Source organism: Colius striatus, chromosome 1 (genome assembly GCF_028858725.1).
Source record: "Colius striatus isolate bColStr4 chromosome 1, bColStr4.1.hap1, whole genome shotgun sequence".
NCBI lineage: Eukaryota > Metazoa > Chordata > Aves > Coliiformes > Coliidae > Colius > Colius striatus.
In genome coordinates this window covers 206,296,819-206,320,179 of record NC_084759.1, presented here as the reverse complement: position 1 = coordinate 206,320,179, position 23,361 = coordinate 206,296,819, and the positions used below count along the sequence as shown (strand labels likewise).

The following is a 23,361-nucleotide window of genomic DNA, read 5'->3' as shown; positions in this document are numbered from 1 at the left end:
AACTGAGCACAGCCTGGAGCTCTGAGGGCCCTGCAGACCCTCCAGAGCTGGTCGTTGTGCCTCCCTCGCTCTGCATCTCCACATTGCTGGTCCCTGGCTGAGTTATTCTGTACTGGAGGAAACAGAGACTTCCCAGGCTGATGGAGCTTGTTGCTACATGCAAGCAATGCATACTGCAAGGAGGCAATTCAGACAGCTGCTGCGTTTTGCTGGGGTTTAACTTCACTGCAGCCCCACAGGCTCCCTGTCAGCGCTGCCGTGAGGAGCCTCTGCTCTTCATGAGGACTCGCTCGGTGAAGTGGAGCACAGACCATCAGAACATGTGAAATGAGGAGGAAGGTGGTACCAATATGATGATGATGATGCTGTTCTGTCACTCACTGGGACCCTGCTGCCTGGCAGCTCGAGAGGGCCAGGTTGGTCTGGAGAAGGGAGAGCATCAGGGGGATTGGGAGGTGATGTTTAAAGCAGCCAGGGGGAAGCAGGGCTTTCTGCACACCCAGCTGCACCGTGCCAGCTCCTCTGGTGTCCTTCCTCACTGGTTGTACTTCGTGGTGACCTGTGCTGTTGGCATTTGCTGCTTGTGGTTTGCACTGTCGTGTGGCCGTTGGCTGGCTGGGGAGGGGGATGTTTGCTCAGGACCTCTCTGGGTTGTCCTGACTGTGCCCAAGGACTACCAGCAGCCTTCCTGGTGCCCTGCTCCCACTCTGTTGCTCTGATGTTATTCTCCAAGTTGATCTTTTCAGTCCTTACCATACTTCTGCTTGGGGCTCCCTCTTTCCTCGTTTAGTTGTTTAACCTTTGGGGTATTTTAAGGGGTGTCTGCCTGCAGCTGCAGGGTCTCAGCGTGAGTCCCTCATCCCTCTTTTGCCATTTGTGTGTGCCCTGTTAACAGAACAGCCCCTGCTGCATGGGGAACCCCTGGGCATTCCTCTGTCCCCAGGCTGGTTCAGACAGGGAATGTCCTCAGAAGACCTGTGACCAGTCCTGGCACAGCCACGTGTTCCTGGCAGGACGTGCAGGTGAGCAGCGTGAGGCTGTGCTGGCCTGGGCAGCCCGTGCCTCCTGCCAGGGGCCTGGGGAGCAGACAGCAATGCAGAGAGCTCAGGCAGATGGTAAAGCTGTCCCGAGTGAAGGGCTGCCAGGGAGGAAGCTGTGTTGCAGGAGACAACTGCAGGAGTTGCCTTCTCCAGTGTGGTGCCTTGGTGCGTGTTGGGCTGGTTTCAGAGGTTTGTTTTCTGGATGGGGGTGTCATGACTCAATTTGCAGCTATCCACATGTTCTCTGGGCATTCAGCTGCCTTTCCCAAATATGTTAGTAAACCATAGTTTTCCCAATGATTAGTAAACCCTTTCTTTTGCTCCTCTCCAGCATCACCCAGCTGTGATCCCTGAGTGTTTCACATTGGGGACTGAGCCAATACTCTTGACTTCAGTCTGCAGGAGGCAGCAGACTCACCGTGCTTCGCTCCTGTGTCTGAGGAGCTGGAGCTGACATCCCTCAGTCTGGCTGTGGTAAATTCTCTCCTTCATCTTCAGCCTCCTGCTGCCTCTGTGTGTGTTTTCCTGCCATGTGGCCGCCGCCTTTTGCGCCGTCTCTGCCGTTCCTGGTGCTCCGCCTGCCACCGCTGCCTGCCGGGCTCCTGCGAGGGCCAGGCAGCAGACAAGGTGTCACTGCACAAGTTAAACTGGCAGCTTGGCAATGTGAGAGGCAGCACAGCCAACAGCAGCTGAGATGTCCCTGTGCCTGGCACGGGGTAGGCTGAATGTTGTGAGCATTGATGGGCAACCTGTGCTGAAAGGATCTGTGTGGGGCGAGGGCAGAGGCTGCGGGTGAGGAGGGGCCTGGAGACGCTCCCTCGTATGCAGAGAGTGGGGTTAAACAGGGAGGGTGTGATTTAGTGTGGCAGTTGATTTGTGGCAGCCTGCTCTGAGCAGAGTGAAGCACCCGTTTGAAGCGATGCCCTCGCTGTAGTGATTCACTCGTGTTTCTCACAGCGTCGCTGTTGCTGTCCCTGTGAGCAGATCCACGTTCACTGGGAGCTGAGCAGGCAGAGCGGCGGCTGGCCCATCCTGGGGAGCTGTGTGGCACAGCTTGGCAAGCCACAAGAGGCTGTGGTGCAGGCAGACAGGGAATGGGTTCAGTTTTGCCAGACCAGAGTGTTCCAAACTGGCAGTGGCTGCAGGGATGACTCACAGCAAAGAGAAGCAGGGGCTGAGCAGAGGAATGCTGAACTGTAAAGGGAGTCACTACTGCCCATCAGGTACCAAACCCAGGGAACCCCCTGTGCTGGCACAGCGTGTGCCCAGCACCCGGGAGGATGCAGGGGAGTGATGCTTCTGGCCGTGGCACGAGGACTGCTGCTCACAGGAGCTGTGGTGGGGGTGTCACAGCTCCTGTCAGCTGCTCTGGGAATTTCTAATGGGGAGCAGAAAACTGCCTGTGCAGAGGCAGATGGTCCCTGGCTTGCTACTACAGGTTTTTACACCTTCTGAGTTAACCCAACCTCCCACTGGTGATTGTGCAGCCTGGGCTTCAGCTCTGAATCCAAATGGGCAATTTCAAGGGTTATCCTGTTGTTTTGCCACCAACTGTCTCAGTTACAGAGGAAGGTGCAGGGCAGAGGTTCCTTGCTCAGCGGCTGTGCCAGCAGCAGGGCCAGGCTCACAGTGCTGCCTTGCAGTCTCTTTCCCGACAAGGCACCCATCCTCTCAGACAGCCTTTGAGCAGGCTCAGCAACGAGAGGTCAGTGCAGCAACGTGAGCAGCAAAGGCTGCTGGGCTCGGTGAGCATAGGCAGCTCTGGGATGAAGCTGTGCCAGGGGTCTACCTGAGTGTGGGAGGGACTGCGATCGCCCCAGTGCAACCTGCCAGTGCCCTGCACACAGTGCAGGGGGGCAGGAGGCCAGAGGGAGGGGAGGAGCAGGACTAATGGTATCCTGCTCAGGGGGGATTTGGTCTCCAGGACAGATTTTGATTATCAATTTAAACTGGAAATGCACACTGAATCTGTGAGGCCAGTCCATAACCCCAGTTTTCACCTGCTTGTCCTAATGCAACACCACAAAGCACCTCCTCCTTTGTAGGCTCAACTTGGCATTACAGCCCTTGCATTACAGTCCTTTGGCTTTGCAAGCCTCCCTGCCCAGGGAGAGACTGTGTCTTGGCAGGAGTTTGACCCGTGTTTGGAAAGTGTGAGCTCCTGGATAACATGCTGGTCTGGGAGGGTCAGTAGGCTGCACCTCTGTGAGGCTGCAGCTTCCCTGAGCTGCACGTCACTCTGTGGCATGTGTGACTGCCTGCTTTCTGTACCAGCAGGGGCTGGGCAGGTTGCTGGCACTTGTGCCTCTGGAGCATCTCTGCTGCCTCCCTGGTAGGCTCGTGGGAGGGACCAGGCACCCGAGTGTGCTGGAGAGGAGCCTCGGTTATGAGGCTGAGCTTCAGCCCAAAATATCTGTTAGTTGAGGAGTTTAGTGTCTTGGTTTACTGTTTATGTGGCTCGTACCCAGCGTGCAGAAGCCTCCCTGCAAGCCTGCCAGAGGCACTCAGGCCCCTGGAGCGCTGTGGTGTGAGCCAGCCGTGCTGTCCCTGCCTGGGGGCAGCGGAGGGGCTGTTGCAGCCCTTTCAGTGCTGTGCTGGTTATTGCACGTTGTTATAAGGCTGCCAGGCTGTGCTATCTGCACCCCAAATCAGAGCACGCTTAATGGCTTGGCATGAGATTGCTGGTATTGCCTGGGATTCAGCACTGCTGACACCAGGTAGCAATCTCAGCTGTTGTAAAATGCTGTTGTTTCCCATTTATGGAGCTATTACTTTGCAGTGGGTAGGAGCCTGGCCAGTGGCATTTACTGAGCTGGGCTGCTTGCAGGGAAGAGGGTTTTTTTCAGCTGGCTTTAATCTTTCTGTTCAAATATCTCCCAATCTGAAATTTCCCATGTTTTTCATTGCTTCTGGCTCAGTTTCAGTTAAAAGGGGCTGGAATGTTTGAGACGAGGCGAGGTGGATGGGAAATGGTGCAATGAATTGTCTGTGCAGGCAACGGTGCTGCTGACTAACGGCAGCGTGAGAGCAAGCTGCTGTCTCACAGGGGTGCTGGCAGAGAGGCACATGGGTGACAGCACTTCAGAGGAAACCACTTCTGATTCTGCATGCTAGCAGGGATTAGAAAAGTCAGGGTTTGTAGTCCTGTATGTATATGTAAATGGCAGCCCACTAAATCAGGGTTCCATGAGTGCTGTCTTGGTCTAAGTGATGTCTCCACAGAGAGGTTTACTTTGGCTTCACTTGCCCCCTCCCGTGTCACTTATGATCCTTGCCCCAACAGAACTGCATGGACACCTAATAGAACACACAGATAGAAAGCCAAGTGCAGGTCCTTGTCTCCCAGGTGTAGCCATCAGTGATGTGCATTCATGCCTTTGGCTGCACTGGGCACTTGAGCCAGCAGCCACACTTCTTGCTCAGGATCCTGAAGCAGACACTGAAGTTCACAGCCCACAGAAAATTCTGCCATAGGGCAGGGTGAGGAGTCCTTTCCTGCAGCACTTCACTCACGTTTCTCATAGCAGAGCTGGCTGTGGCAACGTGAAGGGATGTCTCAGAGCAGAGCTGTGTCAGTATGAAGAGGGTGCCAGGTGAGCAGCTGGGCAGAGATGGTTTGGTGAGTGCTGGAGAGGCCACCTCGGGTGCCTGGGATGCCTTGGTGGAGTGGACCCTGCTGTCTGTCCCTGGGCAGGCTGTGGAGCCAGCCCTGGACACTGCTGTTGCTGGGACAGGCTGTGGAGCCAGCCCTGGATGCTCTGTCCCTGCAGCCAGCCCTGGACACTGCTGTTGCTGGGACAGGCTGTGGAGCCAGCCCTGGATGCTCTGTCCCTGCAGCCAGCCCTGGATGGTGCTGTCCCTGGGACAGGCTGTGGAGCCAGCCCTGGATGCTCTGTCCCTGCAGCCAGCCCTGGATGGTGCTGTCCCTGGGACAGACTGTGGAGCCAGCCCTGGATGCTCTGTCCCTGCAGCCAGCCCTGGATGGTGCTGTCCCTGGGACAGGCTGTGGAGCCAGCCCTGGATGCTCTGTCCCTGGAGCCAGCCTTGGTGAGGCACTGGCACAGCACTGGGTGCAGGCAGGTGGTGGGTGCCTGTGGTTTGACTTGATCCCTCACCCTGGGATCCCCAGTGCTGGACTGGCAGTGATATGACTGTGGGGTTTGTGATCCTTGAGTTGAAGAAGGTTTGAAAGACTTTGCAGGAGGCATGGAGTAGGACCCAAGTCACACATGAGGCACAATCAGCTCAAAAGGCCGTGCTGTCCACAGCCACCTGAGCTCAGCTGCTGGAGGTGTGGATGTGCAGCCTCACCTTTGGGTGCCCCTGCAGGTGCTGGGGCTTTGTAAAAGCTGTCAGGTTGCATTTGCACTCTCCTGTGAGGATGTTGCTGCTGTTCATATGCCAGTGCTCTGCACAATGGTGAGAGCAGGCACTTTGCACAAGTCCAGTGCTTGCCTTGCAAGGTTGTGGCGGTGTCTCCCTCCCAGCCCCGTGCCACAGAGCCCTGGGCAGGAGGGTTTCAGCTGCCTCCTGCCCCAGCTCATGAAGCAGCTGAGCTCAGCTGGCCATGGACAGCGTTACCTTTTGAGCTGAGGCTTGCCCAGAAGTGTAATCAGACACTTGTGCCTGATGTGTGACTCTGGTGCTCCTCCATGCCTCCTGCATTTTCTGTCAGACCTTCAATCTGAGGATCCCTGGAGCAGAGCAGCTCAGTCTGGAGCCCCCAGCGCCGTGATGCTTCTCTGTACAGCCTTTCCCTACCAACACAGCAGGCACACTGGTGTTCCTCTTCTTTATGACAAACCATCACCTTCTTGGACTCTGTTTGGGGATCCCATAATTGCAGTGTTACCCTTGTGCCTGTTGGGAAGACGTTTGTTGTGCCTGTGGACACTTCTGGGCCCCTCAGGCTGTTGCTGAAGCAGGTTGTGGCCGTGTCACTTTTCCCCTCCATAGCACAGGCACAGTGGTACTTGCTGCTCTCAAAGCAATGCAGTGTCCTTCCCTGGCTCGATAACTTCATTAACAATATGTTCTGCTGGTCCACTGCTGTCATGCACCAGCTCCTGTACAAACCTGGGCTGAAGATGTGCAGGGTCCTGTGTGAGCAGAGCAAACGCTCTGGCGTCTCCTGTGCTTCCCAAGTGTCCGTGGCCTCCTCCCCATTAGCCAGTCAGCTTTTGCAATGTGTTCTTACCAAAACAAGGCAAAGCATTAATTTAATGTCTACACTATCTTCACTGCACTCTCACCTCACCCCTTCTGTCTGTGTTCTTTTCTGAGTGCATGAAGAGCTCTTCCCCCTTTGCTTTAATTCCCCTCCCGAGCTTTCCCAGCTGCTGTGGTTGCACAATCCTCATCTTCTCACTGCCTTTCCACACAGGAGTTGTCTCATTTCTGAACCCTCCCACTCCCAACTTCTAGCCTCTATTGAAAGAGTCCTAAACTCCCCTCCCAGCAGTGAATTATGGATGTGGGCACACTGGGTCCCTTGGGGTCTGAGACTAGAGCCATCCAGCAAGCAGGAGGAAGCTGCAGGGGAGTAAATCTGGTGGTTTAGGAAGGGATTTGAAGTGCTCTCTTTAACCACAGACTGACTTCTGCCTATGTGGTTAGATGGAGCTTTGCTAGTGGGTGATCCACCTGATGTTTTGGGGTTTTTTCCTCAACCAGTGCCTCAGCTGACCCAGCAGCTCTGTTGTCTCAGTCTGTCCCAGCCCCAGCTCAGCCACACAGCCCGAGTCACCCAGGGCTGGCAGAGGGAAGAGCCACAGGCTGCAGGGCAGGAGCAACTCTGAGACCATCTGAGGAACCTGAAGGTGCACAAGTCCTGGGGAGCTGATGAGATGCCCCCGGGGCTCCTGAGGGAACTGGCAGATGGAGAGACTAAGCCACTGCCCATCATCCTTGGGAAGCTGTGGCAGTTTGGTTCAGCCTGGAGAAGGCTCTGGGGGCACCTGAGAGCAGCCTCCAGGCCCTGAGCAGGCTGACAAAAAGCCAGAGAGGGATGTTGTACAAGAGCCTGGAGGGACAGGACAAGGGCTGATGGCTCCAACTGCCAGAGGGGAGATTCAGGTGAGATGTGAGGAAGAAGCTGCTCCCTGTGAGGTGCTGAGCCCTGGCACAGGCTGCCCAGAGAGGCTGTGGCTGCCCCAGCCCTGGCAGTGCCCAGGGGCAGGTTGGATGGGGCTGGGAGCAGCCTGGGCTGGGGGAAGGTGTCTCTGCCCATGGCAGGGGCTTGGAATGAGATGAGCTTTCAGGTCCCTCCAACCCAAACCCTCCTGTGACTGTGAAATTCCCAGGAGCAGGTCCGTGCACAGACTGTACTGGGGCCAAGCAGGGCTGTTGCTCCTCGTGTCCCCAGTACAATGACATTGGATGCTGGAAGGCACGAGGGAAATGGACCTCCCAAAGTAGCCACATGTCATCTCCTTAATTGTAAGCAGCTGGTAATGTCACTGTTGGAGACAAGGAACTGGGCTAATGGAGCACCAGCCTGATCCCAAGGAGCATTTAGCATGTTTTATTGCTGATTAGCCCAGGGCGAGACTGTTGTGTTGTGTTTCATTGACCTGAAGTCTGTAGAGGGTGTTTCACTTCCCACCCTGGGTGTTGAAAGTGTGATGGAAAGCTTTTGGCTTGTAGTATCTGCTGGAAGTTGCCAGCAGCATGCAGGTCTGTTTGCATTAGCTGTGTCATTCTGAAGGCCTGTTTAGGTTAAGTGTGGTTTCCATCCCCAGGCTTCAGCTGACACAGCTCGGCTCCAGTGCTGCTGTGCAGCTCCTGCCTGTGAGAACCCTGCCTGGGGCAATGTGCCCACTGAGGTTTTGGGTGTGCTGGCAGTGTCAGGGCTCAGTCTGCAACGCTGGTTGAGTGGAACTCCTCAGACCCCGTGGCTGCAGTTTCCTCAGTTGGGACAGTTTGGAGGATGCCTTTAGAGAGGATGGGTAACTGTGCACTGGTCGGGTCTGTCCAGGTACCAACACAGACCTTATTTCTGGGGCACTGGGCCACTTGTGTCAGGCTGGCTCTGACTGAGGGGTCTCGGTGGTCTGGGGCTGTCTGGGATCCGGGCTCTGGAACCCGTCACTCAGGGGTCTTTGTGCAAGCTGGAAGTGGAAGCTGGCTGTGGTGGGTGTCAGGACAGTGCTGTGCCACCTGGCCTGCTCCTTCTCCTGGCCCTTACCAGATCCTGTTTCTGCAGCAGCTGAAGCCTGAGAGGGGCAGAGGTTGGATCAGTATTGTTTAACCCTTTCCTAACCTTTCCTAGCCCATCTCTGACAGCCTGGAGGTGTCCCAAAGAGCACTGAGGGCACATCCCTGGGCAAGAGTGCAGATTCACAGAGAAGGGCAATTACCTTTCCTGGACAGGTCCTGCACGTTTTTAGCTTGTAGCTTGTGTTAATAGTGACAATTTAGTGTCCTGCAGAGTTCTGGCACAAGGTAGCTCAGATTTTATCAAGAATTGCATGTTCAGTGGGTGAGCTAAAGACTGTCTCTGCCCTCAGCCCCAGTGCTGTCTCCAGCTGACTCCAGCTCGGTGCAGGGGATGGCTGGAGCTCTGTGGAAACATCTGCTTGTGTCCACGGGTTTCTTCCATCCCTGTGACCAGTCTTGCTCTGCTCCAGCATTTCCCCAGGCATGGCTCAGCTCAGTCCTCTCCTAGGTGAAACATGCCTTCAGCAGCTTATGGTCATCTGGGGATTGTTTTGGAGTCCTTCACAAGGAGGAAAATGAGATGGAAACTCCTCTCTGTGCTCCTGGAGTTTGACTGCAGGTATCCTCGTGCTCTAGAGAGCATCTCAGGCTCTGCCTGCCAGGCACATTCTGCTCTCCCATCAGCTCTTCCTCCTAATCTGATTCACATATTCAAGAGCCAGTTCTAAAATTCAATCAGATCCCCTTTCCAGATGCCTGACACACTCCAGCAGAGTATTTGTTGTTGCAACATTTGGAATGATGATGTTCCTTCCACATGCAGTTCTGGTCTCCCCGTCTCCCCCCATGCTCACAGGGAGCAGGGGCTGACAAGCTTTTCAGCTAAGGCAGTTCAGCCAAGTAATGTTTTGTGACATCCTTAAGGCTCATTATTTTGCTGCTGGCTGGTTTGTCTGCCAGGGTGCAGGCATGGTTCAGGTGATGCGAGCTGCTGTGGCAGGTAACTTGCTGGTTGCTGTGGCGATTCCAGCTTTGCTGTTGAGATGCTTCCCCAGCTGTGTGGGGAAGGTGTGGAGGGGAGAGGCCCCGAGGATGGCTGGGGCTGAAGCTGTGTATTTGTAGTCCACAGCATCCAGGCAGTCCACAGCCTTGGCAGTCACTGCTGCAGGAGAGCTCTATCAGCAGCAAAATCTGAAGGCTTAGTCAAAGACAAAGAAGAGATGCTGTGGTGACAATCAGCGTGAGGAATTGCAGCTGCTGATAAGCAGTGTCTTCCCCTCAGTTAAATTCCACTTTGTATATTTATAAGCTGCTTATCTAAATTCCCTGTGTACTTTCCATTCAACATGGCATTCTGCTCTGCTTCCTGTGTGAAATCCATTCCTGCCTCTGCCGTGCACAGCAAACCAGCTCCCGTGGTTCACCCCAGGCCTGGGGAATTTGCCTTGACTGCAGGAATTATTGCCCCAGCCTTTCCCTGAGGGGAACATGAGCTCCAGTTAGTGAGTCAGAGAACCTGAAAGCTCTGCCTGAAGAAGTCAGTGCCAGGGCAGGTTCCTGTCAGGTGCTGGACCACAGCGTTGCCAGCCCAGGAAGGCTCGTGTGGTGGCATGAGATGGCCCCAGGTGACATTTGGTTCCCCCAGTCATGCTGGTAGTGTCAGGATGAGGAGTGACAAGTTGCATCAGGGTACTTGTAAGGACTGTGTTGCTCTGGGGGCTCTGGCTTCCTGTTTCTTGACTGATCTGCCTGAAGTGCTCTTGGAGTGAGACGCCTGTGTCCCTGCTGCAGGGAGCTGCAGCCTGCTGGGGCAGTGAGCAGCCAGGCAGGGTGCAGGCAGCACAGCCGCCTTGCTGAGTGTCAGAGTCGAGCCAGCCTGGCCCATGGCACTGTCCAGAAAGCTTTTGTTAGCCAGGCAGCTGGGAGGGAGTCCCAGGTGCCTTCTGCTACTCAGATACTTCTGACCATCTCCTGCAGCTCAGCCAGGGCCAGGGCACCCGAGGGACCAGGTGGGGTTTGTCTTTGGACAAAGGAAGGTAGAAATCATGAACAAAACTGAAGTTTATTGTCCCAGCAGCCAAGTCAGAGGAAGCAGCTCTCCTGTCCCCATGAGCTGTGAGAGGGCACTGGCTGCTGGGTCTGGGCCAGACCAGGGCACTGGGGCTGTACCAGCTCCTGACAGCAGAGCATCACTGGGGCAGGAGGAGCACTGGGGCATTTTGATCAGAGCTGGAGGCTGCTGAACCCCAGGGATCCAAAGATAGAAAAACATCCCACCTGGGAAAAGTGCTTCAGGGAAAGCTGGGGTAGTGACACGTGTGTGTTGGAGGAGATAGGCGAGGGACAAGGCAGCAGGATGGGGAAGGGATGATGCCCTGCCCTGCAGCAGGAGAAAACACACCATGGGAGAGATGGGCCTTTGGGAAGTGGCTCCACAAAGGTTGAGGTAATGAAGGGAGTTGCCACAGCCCACAGAGAAGTGTTTCTGTGGCCTATGGTGATGATCTGGGGAGCCTCAGGGTTACAGCAGCTTCCCCTGGGCTGCACTGGCTGCATCACCACCCCCCTGCCACCAGCCCTGCAACACACAGTCTGGACTGGACAGGACAGGGTCACCTTCCCCAAGCATCACCATTTCTGCTGCCAGTGGCCATCTGTAGCAGGAGCCTCACTCACCCCTTGCAGAGGGCAGCTGTGGGCAGTGCAGGAGCAGGCCCATGGTCACGCAGGGATCAAGGGCAGATGGAGCCTCCTGCTGCCTGGCCAGACTATGTGGGGGCTGGATTCATCTTTTACAGTGCTGTGAAGGTGCACACACGTTTGTATGTGCATACATCACGTAGATAAAGGCTTTATTGTGGCTTACCCTTTGTCTCTCTAACCCATGATTTGGTAGGGAGCATGTGCATATCTTTTCCCTGACACTAAGTCCAGCCCTCCCAGCTTTCTCATTGCTGCTGTGCAGTTGCACAGCAGAGGGGAGCACAGTAGATCTGATCTGCCTGGGCAGCAGCAGACATTGGGTGTAGCACCCTGTGTTAAATGGTCAGTTCTCCTGGAGGTGTAAGGTCAGGCAGTGATCCAAATGTGCAAGGGCAGGGGGCTGCAGGAAGGGGCAGGAGGGAGTTAATCAGGTGTTGGTCTTGTGAATGGCCTTCAGTGTTGTCTGTAGTGTCCTTGAGAAGCACACTCCTGAACGCCACTGAGGAGGCAAAGTCAGTGCTTAGGAGGACTGGAATATTGGGAAGAACCTGGAGGAAGCTAGAAACGAGATAAAATAATGAGCAGGCTATATTTAAAAGATAACTGTGAGCTCAGAGCTGCCTTATCTGTTAGAAACAACAGAGGAGATAGCTGGGAACATTAATCAGGGCTGAGGGCCAGCATCTGCTGTGACGTGGAGCCCAGTGCTGCCGTGGGCACACACAGCCTGTAGTGCCTCGGTTCAAGTCCTGGGCACTGTTCATCACTACAAACACTCAGAAAGAGGTGGACTGAAGCTAGAGCAGGGGAGGGCTGTGGCGGGGGAGCAGAGGCCAGGCCTCCTGTGCCAGCACCGAGCCCGTGCCCAGGAGTGACTCCCACGCTGTGCTTGCCCACGGCTGGAGATGGGCATTCAGAGGGCTCCCTGAGACAAAGGCTGACACTGGCTTGTCGGGAACCAGAGGTGGTTTGTCCTTCATGAACTTGTCCATTCCCTTTGTGGAGCCATGTCAGCTCTTGGCATTCCTGACATCCTGGGACACGGCCCCTTAGCTGAGCAAACAGCTTTACTCTTCCCTTAGGCTGCCCATCAAGGTTAACTAAGGCAAAGGCCCTGGAAATGGGCTTGTTTGCCCTACAGAACTGGAGACAGAGATGGGATTAAGCGTCAGATGAGGCTAAAGTCAGCAGGAATGAGAGCCAATGTTGGTACAGGCTGGTGGGAGTTTCCCATGCATCAGTGGGGATCTGGGAGGTAAGAAGTGACCCTTGGAGCTGCAAGGGAAGCTCATCCAGCTGCAGCACCTCCAGCCAGGTGTTACCTTTTGAGCCCTCCTTGAGTCAGACTTGGTATCTTTTGTGCTTAATATCTCACAGTGGAGAGTTTTCTGCCATTACTTTGTCCTGGGTCTTCTTAAGCCCAACAACATCAGGCAGGGGAGAACTTTGCAGCTTCCTTACCTGTGTGTTTAAGTGCTCCTGTGTCTCTGGTGTGGGCTGAGCCTCTCCCTGCTGCAGCTGACACTGTCCAGAGCCTGTGAACAGCAGATCCCTGATGATTCCCTCAGTCCCAGCCCTGGTTTCAGTTGGGCTGGCAGAGAGAACATCTTTCATGGGCTCTGCCCCACAAACTTTAAACAGAATGACTGGAACATTTGCCATGTCCTGGAAGCAGATGGAAGGAACAGGTTATGCACCGCTGTTGGCAGCTCAGCTGTTTCAGACCTGAGTTCTGGTGACTTCTTGCCTCTCTGCTGCTGTCTGGTTCTGTTGGCTCCTGTGAGGGCTGAGCCAGAGTCTCTGATGCACCATCAGCCCTGGAAAGATCCAGCGTGGGGCCGTTGCCAATCTCTGCCCAATCTCCTGAAAACAGAGATGGCAGCTTTCACTTTGTTTCTCTGCTGTGCCTTTACTCTCCTGGAGCACCTCTGGTACACCTTGGTTGTCTTTTGGTCTTTTAAGTCCCTGACAGGTTTTTTCTGCTCTAGATGTTTCTGAGATGATTCACTAGTTTTGAGGCTTTCTGCACATCATTCTCCCAATTCCACATTCTTCTTGTTGTTGTTGTTTTCTGTTTAACAAGATAATGCATAACCTGTTCTGTTTACTTCTCATTTAAACATGGCTTTGTCTTTTTGACTAGCATTCCTTACTTACAACCTCACTTGCTCAGCTCTTTATTCCTTCTGGCTTCCTTTAGGTGTTTCCCAGGTGCTTCTTGACAGGTAGTATGTGTGTGAGCATCCAGTAAGGTGTCCTGAAGGAGTCTCCAGGGCACCAGCAAGAGCTTCACTTGTAATGGACCATTTTAGTCTCTTGTTACCAAAATTAATAGTAATGGATTCCGAAGTCCCTGTGTTTTAACTGAGCGCAGTGGCCGTGGATTTATTGGCTTCTGGTGCTTCAGTGAGATTATGAACCCAGCTGTATCGGGGACACTGTTAAATAATGACTCTTAATTAATAAGATTATGAGCTGCAGCCTGCTCACTGGTCAGCACAAGGTCAGGAATGCATTCCCCTGTGGTCAGTTCCCTGCCTGGCTGCTCCACTGGCTCTGCCTGAAGGTTGAATGCTGCCGCAGTGCCCCAGCCCTCAGGCTGTGCAGAATGAGCTGCCCCATCACCAGCCTCTCGGTCTCTGCACATCACCCTCAGCATCCCCACGCTGCCTGGGTGCCTGGGACTGACCACACACCTCTCTTGCTGGAGCATCAACCCCTGGCAAAGTCAGTTCCTGGTTGGCACAGTCACTGTTCCATGTGGTGCAGCTCCGAGCCGTCTTTGCCGCGCTGCACGTCCTCCCCTGCCAGCGCCCGCTCTGCCTTCCCCACACGCTGTCTTGCACTTCCCTGCGTGTCTTTCATCACTTTCCAGTGCATCCCTTGTGCCAACGTTGTTGCTGGAACAGGCATTCTGGCTCTGCTGTTTCTGAGCCTTCCAGCTGCCACGCAGGGGAACACAGGCATTGGTTTGAGGGCTCTGTTTGTCGCTCTGTTCATGCAACTCTCATCTCGGTTTTATATCTGACTTCTGCCAGCTTCTGCCCTGTCTCTTTCTGGCTTCACATAAGTCATCCCAAAGCAGGGGCTTTTCTGCATGTGCCAGCTTCCCCATCAATCGCTTTTGCCCTCCTGTAACCTTGTTGATGTTAAATCCCAGCAGCCTGCTTGTGCTGTGGTTTAGAGGTTGTGTCTCTCCTGCATGGGTGTCCTATTTACAGAGCTCTCCCCAGCTCCTGATCACTACACATCCTTCTTTTCCTTATTTTCTCTGTCCTGCAGCTGGAATTTACCTCCCAGCTCCTCTGTCTGGCTCCTGTATGGCACTGAGAGTACTTCACAGAACACTAACATGCAGGTCTCGATCTTCAGCTCCCTGAAATGTGCCTCCTGCTGCTCTCTCCACCCCTCCCCATATCACAGACCCAGGGACTTCAAACACAGGCTCCTCCCTGGCGTGTCCAGACATCCCAGGAGGTCTGTGACCTTCCCAGATGGGACAAACCTGGTGATCTCAGTGCTTGATAACCAGATTGACTCTGTAATTCCGTGTCTGGCAGCATTTCCTCACAGCATGGTGGGGCTGGAAGGGACCTTTAGGGCTCATCCAGTCCAACCCCCTGCCAAAGCAGATCCACCTAGATCAGGTCACACAGGAACGTGTCCAGGTGGGTTCTGAAGCCCTCCAAGGAAGGAGCCTCCACACCCTCCCTGGGAGACACCACAACCTCCTTCTCAAGCTTTATTCTTTTCTACCTTGAGACTCGCCCCCTCTTCAGCAGCAGCAAGACTGAAGCCAGGGGGGAGATGGCTCCAGGCAGGGGGACTTCAGCCTGCTTCTCCTGCCTCTGTAGCCCTGGCTGGACCCTCCACCTCAGCCAGTTCTGCTCAGGGTTCAGTGATGGCCCTAACTGCTTCTCAGCCTCTCAGATCTCCGCAGGGCTTCGCTTATTTAGGCTGTCAGGTTGCCTTTGCTTTTGCAGACTTGCCTGTGCCTTTCACACCTCTGTGCAAAGCTACAAATCACGTGCACAGCTTGTTGTCAGCCATCCTTATGGTGGAAGCTTTAGGGTTAGGCTTTCCAGACTTGGTGTTGTTAAGAGCAGTTGTACAGTGCTCTGTGATGAGCTCAGCTGGTGTGACACCAACAGCTCTGACCAAGCCTCTCGTCTGGAAGGTGAGGCTGGTGCTAAACGAGCTGTGGGTGCTGCTGGGGGGCTCCCAGCAGCAAGGGCTCTGACAGTTCAGCAGTTCAGGGCTCTGACACCCACCTGCGTGGGGAGGGGGCTCCTGCATGGAAACACACAGTCATGTCAGTCAGTGAGGAGGGGCAGAGCACAGGCTGAGCTGCGTGGCTGGGTCGGGGTTGTGTGGGGTGGGGGGACACACGCTGTGGTCAGGGGGACACGTGGAGCTGAGCCAGCAGCCTCAGCACCGGGGCTTCCCTGCTTGGTTAGTACCCAGGGCCCAGCTGGTGGGGTTGTGTTCATGGGGTGGTTCTGCAGCCCCATCTCTCCTCTCTCAAGTGAGAAACCTCAAGGTGCAATCATTTCTGATTCAAAAGCAGTGGAGGAGAGCGAGGCCAAGGTGAATGTGCCCCTTCTGCTCTTTGCTGGGCAACAGCTAAAGATGGTCGTGTGAGCCACATGCACGAGCTGAGCAGAAGCAAAGCATTGGTAATGTAAAACAAAGCAGGCCTGGCTTTATTGTTCCCCCAAATTGACACTGAGAGAGATTCAATACCGAGGGAAAAAGATTTTCTACAAGTATGAGAAGTTATTAGCAGGAGGATCACAATGTTCTGCAGCCAGAAGGACCGTTGCAGAGTGAAAAAGCATCCTTCAGGGACTCTGCCTAGATCCAAGCTGTAGCATTTGAAACTGAAGGGATGTTACAGCATTTGCTTTGGATTCCCAAGCTGTGATTCCCCTCTTTTCTGGGATGACACTTTGCAGACTTGCAGTGCAGTCCTGAGTCGTGACCCTGTGTTATCCTGGGGGTGAAACGTGTGGTGAGGTCTGTGTCAGCACCCCAGGAACTGCTGTTCAGGTGTGTGTTTGATGAGCAGGAACAGTGAGAAACAGGCCACACCACGCTCTGTCCTGCAGTGGACCTGTTCATCCCTCCCAGAGGCTGCTTCTCCGCACCTTTGGTAGGTGTCAGCTGGTCAGGGCAAGTGATGGAAACCTCAGTGTCGTTACTTTCTGCACAGTAGCTGCTGCTCTGAGCACTGGGAAGTCAGGGACAGCCCAGTGGGTCCATTTTCCAGGGCCACAGGGTCCCTGGTGGGCTGCAGCTCCAGGGCTGTGTTCAGTGCTGGGCCCCTCACTCATTGCCAGAGGGACACTGAGGGGCTGCAGCTTGGCCAGGGCCGGGCAAAGAGCTGGGGCAGGGGCTGGAGCACAAGGGGCTGGGCAGAGGCTGAGGGAATGGGAGTGCTGAGGCTAGAGGCTGAGGGGAGCCAGGAGCACTCTCTGCCACTCCCTGCCAGGAGGCTGCAGGGAGCTGGGGGTCGGGCTCTGCTCCCCAGCCATGAGCAACAGCCCCAGAGGAAAGGGGCTGGAGCTGCCCCAGGGGAGGCTGAGGCTGGAGCTGAGGCAGAACTGTTTCCCTCAGAGGGGTGTGAGCCCCTGTGCCAGGCTGCCCAGGGAGCTGGGGCAGTGCCCAGCCCTGGAGGGACCCCAAAGCCGTGGGGCTGAGGGCCAGGGGTTAGTTTAGTGTGAGGGGAGGGGTTGGACTCCAGGAGTTTAAAGGTCTTTTCCAGCCTCAGTGATTCTGTGATCCTGTGGAATTACTTCCTTCTGTATAAAGTGGCTCCTGCCTTGTGCATGGCACGGGCTCCTCCACCCCCAGGAGCTGGGAAGCCACAGAGCTCCTGGGATTGGAAAGTTCATGGTGTCTCAGGTAGAGAGACTGATTGATTATCTGCTGTCCCTCATGTGTAACACTGCCCAGGAGATGCTGCTGAAGTGATTCTTGTTCGTACAGCAGACTTTTTGAAATGGCTTGTCTTGATCAGCAGCAGCTTGTGAGGATCAACCTGGCCCTTTGCTGCTTCCCCCAGTGGGCTGTGGGGTTTGGTCCTGCTCTTGCAGCACCCTTCAGTCAGTGTCTACCAGAAGCCTGTCACGTGCCTTTAGCAGCAGGAGGTTTGCTCTCACCTTTGTGAAGAGCATCTGCCAGAGAGTGAGGTGCATGTTAATTCAGGGTAGTTGCCTGCCCCTGCATTTGCTTATCAGGCAGGCTGTGGAGTTGCTGAGGACTGTGATCTTGCAGGACAGGCAGGACTAGGGGTATGGTTTTCAGAAATCCTGCTAGAGGACTTTATCAACTGACAGAACTGTGTTTTGTCTCTTCAGTAGGACTCAGTGAGATCTGGTGGAGCTACGCAGGGGCATAAAACACTTTCAGCTGTCAGGGTGGAGAGGCACAAATCCAGCTCCTGCTGGGGATGCCTTGCTGGCTGGGAAGCACACGGAGTGCTGCAAAGAGCCAATCGATATCCATGAGCCTATAAAAGGAGACAAAGACTTTAATTAATTGTCTCACTTGGGTTTCCACTTCCACTGGGTCTTCTCCAGGCGCATTTGTGAGGCTGTAGCCACAACCAGGCAGAGGCTCAGCATCCAGACTAATCATTGCAGCAAAGTGTGGGTCACTGCCTGGGGAGGAGGTGCCTGCAGCCCTCTCCCAGTGTGTGGGTCACTGCCTGGGGAGGAGGTGCCTGCAGCCCTCTCCCAGTGTGTGGGTCACTGCCTGGGGAGGAGATACCTGCAGCTCTCTCCCAGCTGTTGCCTTGGCTGCTCCTGCAGCCTTTGTCAGCATGTCCAGGGCAGCAGATGCTCCTGACAGGGTTCTGGAGCATCTTGTGGGTCCCAATGGCTGGTACTGCTTGGTCCTGGGCTCCTCTTCCTCCAAGGATGTTCATATCAGGTCACTGGTTGCTCAGCTGCTGCCTTCCTGTCCCTCATTTCCCAGCCCTGTCCCTCATTTCCCAGCCCTGTGCTGCATTTCTCCTCCATGCCCCATCCCCATCACTGGTGCCTCAGTGGCTGGAGCAGCCCCACTGAGCTCTGGCCCAGGGCTGCGTGGCTCCTGCTCTGTCAACTGGAGCTCCTGCTCTGTCAGCTGGAGCTCCTGCTCAGTTATCCGTAGCACTGGCCTGGCAGCTGTCTGAGGAGGAGCAGGGAAGGTGAGTGACTCCCATCCTGCCATTGCTTCCCTTTCCCAAGCAGTGAGAATCTGCTGCTAATTGGCTCTTGTTAGCAGGTGACTGTGCTGTTCTCATTTAGTTGCACAGAGCAGAAGTTTCTCAGCAGACTGAACAGCAAGCTAAATGAGCTGTGCTGCAGCAACAGGAGGGAAAATGGGCATTGTGTGCAAGAGCACAGGCAGTCAGCCCCAAAGCATCAGCCCAGCTCTGCCTCCTTACCCAGCTTGGGGGTGCACAGGGGGAGAGAGGGTCGTGGTCCTGCTCTGCTGCTCTGGCTGCAGGGGAGCCCCAGCAGTGAGGCATAAAGTGCCAGAAGCTGCCTCCTGAACTCTGGGCAGAGCCTGTGTGCTTGGGTCATTACATGGGCTGACCCAGGTGATGCACCAGGCAGAGGATCTCTGAGATCTCCCTGATTTCCTGATGGCACCCAAAAACCATCTGTCAGCCAGGGAAAATTCCTGTTGACCTCAAACATATGTTGGGGGCCACTTGTCTGGAGAGCAGCTTTGCAGAGAAGGCCTTGGGGGTCCTGGCTGACACCAAGTTTAACATGAGCCAGCAATGTGCCCTTGCTGCAAGGAAGGTGAATGGTATCCCAACACAGCCTCTCTGGCAGGTCGATCTTTCCCCTCCTCTCGGCACTGGTGAGGCCACCTCTGGGTGCTGGATGCAGGGCTGGGCTCCCCAGGACACGAGAGGGAGGTGCATGTACTGGAGAGAGTCCAGTGAAGGGCCACAAAGGGACTGCAGCATCTCTCCTGTGAGGAAAGGCTGAGAGACAGGACTGTTCGACCTCAGTAAGAGAAGATTCAAGGGGATCTCCTCAGCAGCTGGTGGGAGGGTGCTCAGCGGTGCCCATGGCCAGAGGCACCAAGTGAAGCACAGGCTGTTCCCTCTGAACATCAGGAAAGACCTCTTGACTGTGGAACTGACTGAGCCACGGGCACAGGGAGCCTGGGGAGTCTCCATCCTTGGAAATGTTGAAAAGCCTCCTGGACAGGGTCCTGGGCAAGCAGCTGGGGGTGTCCCTGCTGGAGCAGGGAGCGGGAGGGATGATCTCTGAGGTCCCTGCCAGCCTCGGCCATTCTGCTTGAGAGTCTGGGGAAGTTTTAGAAGCGACAAGGCTGCTGTGTTCTTGCTGGAGCTGGAATCGCTTCCATCGAGCCCAGTCTATTTCTGTATCTGTCAGCCACGCTCGTAGTAGCGATTGGAAACTGCAGAAGAGCAAAAAGCTTTTCTTCCAGAGGACACAGCGGAAGGGCCACAGCCGAGAAGCAGCGTCTGGTTGTCAAACAGTCCAGCAGTACTGGCTTACACGGACCTGCGGGATGTGATAGCGCTGTGCTCAGCTTGCAACGAGCTGAACGGCTCCTGCCAGGGTGTGAGGGGTGGAGTGGGCTTCCTCCTGCCAAGCCTTGGGCACAGACGTCTCCAGGAGGGTTCCTAAAGGGAAATCATCTGCAGGTACTGCGTGGGTGCGCAGCTGCGTGTGTGAGAGCAGGTCGAGGTGTTGAGAGCAACAGGAGCAGTTTGCAAACCCTTCCTGCAGGGGCTGGAGTGAGAGGCAGATGCAGCACCAGAGACAGCTCCTCTGGAACGGAAAGCAAAGCATGCTGTGGGGGTTTGTCATGCAGTCACTGGGAAAGGCCAGCAGGTTAACTGCAAAGCTGCCAAATGCATTTCACCCCTGAAGGGTTCGGTTCATAGCACATTGGTAGGAAGTTCCCCCACACACAAACCCTCTGTGTCCTAAAGCAACAGCGACCCCGATACTCAGCTCTGAAGGGATCAGCAGCTGTAGCAGGTGTTTCCACAGTAATGTGCAAGATGCCCGAGTCCCAGAGATACACAGGTATATGGCAAGGCAAGGCTGGAGTTACCCTCCCAGCCCCAGCACAGCCTCCTTGGCTCAGGTCTGCCATGTACCCCGGTCCGACCCTGGAGCCCGAGCTGCAGCAGCTGGGCAGGGGCACAACGACGGGAGGAGGATGAGGAAGAGGGTTCTTTAAACCTAAGCTGAGAGTCCTTCAGCCAGAACTCACCTGACAAAATGATTGTCTTCTGATCGGCCCCTGGAGAGCACATCAAGATTAAAGTAACTGTCCTGGGTATTTGGGACTGCTTGATGTGTAATTGTGGGGACTATTATGGGCTGTTAATTTGCTTGTGGTGATTTGGACCTGCCTGTGGAAGCGAAGCCTGTCTAAACTCAAGTGACTGTGGCTTGTTGAGGGGATTGTTTTGACTGTTGGCTGTCACAAGGATGCTCATCCATACTGGGACCCAGTGCTGCTTCTGATGGAGGCACTGCCAGGTGGGCAGGGCATCATCACCACCTCCAGGCACTGTCAGGTCTGGATGCTTCCAGGGGCTAAAATGCCTGTAAGGAACATGGGACGTGGAGTCACACATCAAACCCATCTCAGACAGGTACTGTCAACAGGCAGAGCAAGTGTGAGAGCTCAGAAGTGCTGCACAAAGGTGTGCCACCAGGTTTTCCTGGGGGAATCGCCCCCAGCCAAACCCCAGCACCCAGTCTGTGAGAGGAACACCGTGCTCAGGGCTGTCCCGCAGTCCCAGAGCTCTGATCCCAGCTCGCCAGCCTCCAGAGCAGGCTGCTGTTTGCAGAGGCACCAGGTGACAGCAGGAGGACGAGTCCTCTGCCTGCCATTGAGGCTCGTTGGGACCAGACGTGTCCCTCTTGCTGGTGTGCGTTAGCTGAACAAACCCCACTGCTGGGCTCATTCACCAGCGTTGCTTGGGTCGCTGTGGTGAGATCTCACGGGGTTTGGACAGAGGAAACGGCTGCCCCAGAGAGGAGAGCCCTGGGACCCCGGGGGCTCAGTGCAGAGAGGAACGGCCGCTGCTCTTTTGCAGTGACCACGTTGGACTTGAGCTGCTCCCACTCCACACCCCGTGGGGAAGCTTCTGGCACTCAGGCACCGCAGCCACGGCGCCCATCCCGTGCCTCGAGGTGGGAGGAGGAGGAGGAGGCGGCCGTGGGCATCGTGTGCAGCAGAACCGTGACGGCACGCCGGGGCCGTGGGGCGGCTCCGTAGCTGCTGAATAAACGCTGCTGCAGCGGTGTTTGTTTTATTCATAGCACGCCAGGCGCGCTGGCTGCGGCTCAGGGCGAGGGTACGGCTCCAGCAGCCATCAGCTGAGCTTACGCAGGCGGCACAGAGCAGGGAACCCGCGCCCAAGGTGCCTCATGGCGCAGGGTGATAAAGCAGGTGAAGAAACACCCTGTCAGCTCCTGCAGACCTGCCAGGAGACTGGCAGCAAACAGAAACCCCACTCCAGGCCCTTTTCCTCGCGTTTTCCAGTGTTGGATTCAGGTAGAAACGATGCCACGGTGGAGCCCGAGCCTCGAGCTGCTGCGTGACTGGCCCAGGTCGCTCTCAGGCGGGCCTTAACATTAAACATGATTCAGCTAATTAACATCCTTTAATTGAAACTGAGCCTGCCAAAAGGCCCTAAACAAAAGCAGTGCCATTCCTTGAAGCAGTTGCAAGTCTCGTTGTAGATGTGCCTCTGGTAGCATAGATGTGGCTTTCGGAGACGTTTTGACTTAGTAACTCCGTAACGATTAAACCCGAGTGCGCTGCAGAATCAGTATGGCAGGTGGGAACTGGGTTGTGAGGCACATGATTGATGCTTCCCCAGTGCCACAGCTGAAGAGGAGCTGTGGAGAGGTTGGGCTGTTGCTGTGAGCTTCGTGTCCCCATCGAGGTTGTGCCCAAAGAGGCAGGAACTGCCACAGTGCTGGGGCGCAGTGCCCTGCTGTAGCTGCAGCGTGGGTGCCATGGCAAGGGGAGGGTGGGCTGCAGCCAGGAGCAGGGCAGCTGGAGCAGAGGGTGCATGTGGGCTGCAGCCAGGAGCAGGGCAGCTGGAGCAGAGGGTGCATGTGGGCTGCAGCCAGGAGCAGGGCAGCCGGAGCAGGGTGCATGTGGGCTGCAGCCAGGAGCAGGGCAGCCGGAGCAGGGTGCACGTGGGCACCCTTTGGGGTCGGCAGCCCCGGTGCTGTGGGCTGAGCCTCGCCGGGCCGGTGTGGGACACAGCAGGGCTGCAGTGCTGGTGCTGGGCAGGGACTGCTGGCAGCCAGCTGCAGTACCCACAGTTTCTGCAGGCTTCTCGTGACTGCTGCTAAAAACATAACGGGGCCTTTCAGTGATCTGAGCTGGTCTGTAATATCTCTGCGTTGACTCAAAAGGATCCTGGAGTGACATTTAGCAGTACTACACGGAAAGGGGAGCTATTTATTTCCTATTCAGTGTTTTTTCCCTCGAGGGGCTCTAAGTTAGTGCGGTGCTGGAGCAGCAGGCGCCTGGGCTGGGGCTGGCGGGTGCCCCGGCGCACATCCCCGGTATGACCATGCCTTCTACTGAAGGTTTGTGCTGCGGGTGGGAAGCCGCATGCCCGAGGAGCGCGTTTGGGCAGCCTCCCGATGCCAGGGCGGGTTGTTTCGGCTTTGGGTTGCCATTCCCCGTGCCGTGGGTGTCCGTCACGGCAGCGATGCTCCTGGGCAAGCTCAGGCTGTCCCGGGCCGAGGGATGCTTGTCTGCTCTCCTGCTGCACCCCGCTCTCAGTCCTGGGGGTTCCCGCGTGGGACGGATCCCCGCCGGTGCTGTCAGCCGGCAGCTCCTCGGAGCGGGAGGAAACCCCCCTGCACCGCTGTGCCCCTGCCGAGAGACCGGCGTGCAGCAGGAGGGTGGTTGGGGGGCGACAGAAGCGCGGCCCCACGACGGGGGGCTATGGGGGCTGCCTGGGGAGGACGCGCACACCCAAGGGGCACGGCCAGCGCAGACCGGGGGGCTGCAGCTGCGGGGCACGGGGGCTGCAGGCACGGAGCTGGGGCTGCGAACGGTACTGCAGGGGCGGCAGGAGGGGCCAGCGAGGCTGCGCTCAGCCCCCGAGACCCCCCGGCCAGCCGCGGCGCTTGCCGTGCTGGTGCGGGCGGGTGCAGCGGGGATCCCCGCGCTGCCGTCGTGCGGGGGCACCGCTCCGCCCGGGCAGCGGGAGCTGGGCAGCCCCGCGCCCCCCCGCCCCCCGCCCCGACAGCCGTCGCGCCCCCACCTGCCCCCTCCTCCCCGTGCCCCGCCGGCTCCCGCCCCCGGCGCTGCCCCTCCGACCCGCCCCCGGCCCGGGGCAGCGCGGCGGCGGCTGCCGGCAGGAGGCGGCTCGGTGCGCGGCCCCGGCCCCGCGACGGCGGCGGCGGGTCGGGGCGGGGGCGGCGGCGGCCGGGGC

General features: G+C 56.3%; 1 protein-coding gene across 8 annotated transcripts in view; it reads left to right on the top strand.

The window, feature by feature from the left end:
* SHANK3 (SH3 and multiple ankyrin repeat domains 3) overlaps window positions 1-23,361 on the top strand; it is a 364,468-nt gene that overhangs the window by 146,804 nt on the left and 194,303 nt on the right. The gene's annotated exons all lie outside the window — the stretch shown is intronic.